We start from the raw sequence: 2312 nt of genomic DNA on the forward strand, positions 1-2312 counted from the left end.
CTCAACTTGAGTGGAGAATCTGACCATTGCCAGAACTCCAATTGTCCATTTTTATTTTAATAAGTCTCTTGGCCACTGTCGTTTCAACCTTCTAGGTGGGCTGTAGGGATGGGTGGAACAAAATAAGGTTTGAACCAAAGGATTAGGATGGTTGGAAAGGTTTATATGGAATTTTGAGAATTTGGTTGGTATGAGATCGAGGACAGCGTTAGATTAGACGGCTTTGAAGGTAGCTTCTTCTTGATACCGCTATAACGCAAAACTAAGCAGCGCGTGGCCTGACGGACATTTTCTTAAAAAATCACGTGTCACTCTACGCGTTAATAATTAGTAGTTTTAACTTTAGCCATAATATAACACTAGGTAAAGAAGAGCTGGTTGATAATATGATTTAAGATAATCAAGGAGAAAAGTCATCAAAATATTAATCGACAATGAAAGGGAGTCTGAGTACATCTGACATCAGGCAAATGGCCAAAAGGAGATAAGTATTTTGTAGGAGAAGAAATGGGGGAGGGGAAAGAGATTTTTATGTTGAGGAAGGACCAAAAAAATAAAATCACGTCGTCTCAGTGAAGTTTGCTCTAAGATTCCATTAAAATGCAGTACAGTATTACAAGAATAAAGGAAAAGGGTTTTAGGATTTAAACTGGAAAGAAAGTGCTGAAAGCGAGGGTGGTGGTGACAATTAAAATCTTTTTACTGTTCTTACTCTTTTATTAGTTACGGTTAAATAACATAAAACGTTCTTACTGTAGTGAGAACCAACAACCCACAAAAAACAAAACAAAGCCTTGGCAGCAACCTTCTCGACTGTCTTTTATAAATGGTACAATCGATATATTAACAGTTTGCCACAGAGCAACATGTATAGAATAAAAAATGAATTTTTACATCTCACTTTAACAGAAAGGAAACATCGTACAATGTAATGTAGGATTAGCAACTATTGTTTACAATGTTTTTATAACCTAAATAGACAGAAACACTTATGACCATATCATTTTTACCTGTTTATAAATAGATCCTGTTTGTAACTTGGATTTCACCTTTTGTTAATGCTCTAGACTGGACATAGTTATACATTGGGTCCATCGTTATTCTATTGCAGTCCAAATCTACTAATTTATTTATATATTAAATTTAGGTTTTTCTATTTGTACCATAATTTGTAATAGTTGTAAAATATGAATTTACTTGATATGTAAATGTTATTCTGTAATTAGCTGAGAGAATTGGTTTAGTAAATCTTTACCTGAGATAATTCTGCTATTGATTAATGCACATTTTTTCTTGCCATTATAAAGGAGTATTATGGGGTCAGTAAATACGCAGAAGACAATCGCCAACTGGACTGGTCGGTGACCCTTAGATCTGTAGATAATTGACTTATAGTATCTTGTATCTGCACCCCATTGTTATAGTCTAGAGATAGCTGCTGTTTTCATTATTTTTTGCTGGGCAACCTAAGGTTGAGCAATTCCCTCTTCTCTTTCAAGTACTTTATTCATTGCAATTGAATTTAATCCATTAAAGTTTGCTTATTTACAACTTTTTATTATCATTCCTTCTTATGTACAGTTTTTCCATCATAGCCCATCAAGTTGTGAGACATCCCCATAGTGGTTGGGAGTTTAATCAAGAATGTTGGGGATTGCTGCTACTTCAGAAGATTTGGGTATTGCTATTAGAACTTCTTTCTATCAAGTTAAAAATAAATGCATTGCAGAAGCAGTTACTTTTTTTCGTATGCGATTAATCCGCTCTAAAAATCCGACAAGTTTATAAGTTTAAATCTCGGTTTTTATATTTATAATAAAAAAATATATGTGTGTAACGTTTATGAAATGTTAAAAAAAACAGTGTGTGTACATAATTAATTTGAGGAATGATGGAAAATTTTTACTGTTCAGAAAAAGATCATCAATTGAACTTCATGAAAAATGCTGAATAGATTACGTTCACAGGAAATGCATAGCAGCATTTAAAAGAAAACGTAATGTTAAGAAGGTTCTTTATCAATGTTCCCTATAAAAAGCAGATGTTAATAGAAATATCATTTTGATATGAAGCATTGTTATTTTCTTTATGTTGGTAAAGATATTTTGTGACAAGAAAAAAAGAAGAGGCAAGATATCCGGAAAAAAAAAAAAAAAATCAGAAAGTAATTTATAAGAACTATAAAAATAAACAAAGATATTTGGGCAAAAATCATGTACTGTACTCAGCGCTTCAAGGCAACTAATAGGTGCTGTTATGGACTTTAGAAGAATCTAAGAAACAAATCTCTCTATATATAAAGAGTATATATA

This window comes from Halyomorpha halys, unplaced genomic scaffold, assembly GCF_000696795.3.
Source record: "Halyomorpha halys isolate HHAL.00 unplaced genomic scaffold, Hhal_1.1 Scaffold241.1, whole genome shotgun sequence".
Taxonomy (NCBI): Eukaryota; Metazoa; Arthropoda; class Insecta; order Hemiptera; family Pentatomidae; genus Halyomorpha; species Halyomorpha halys.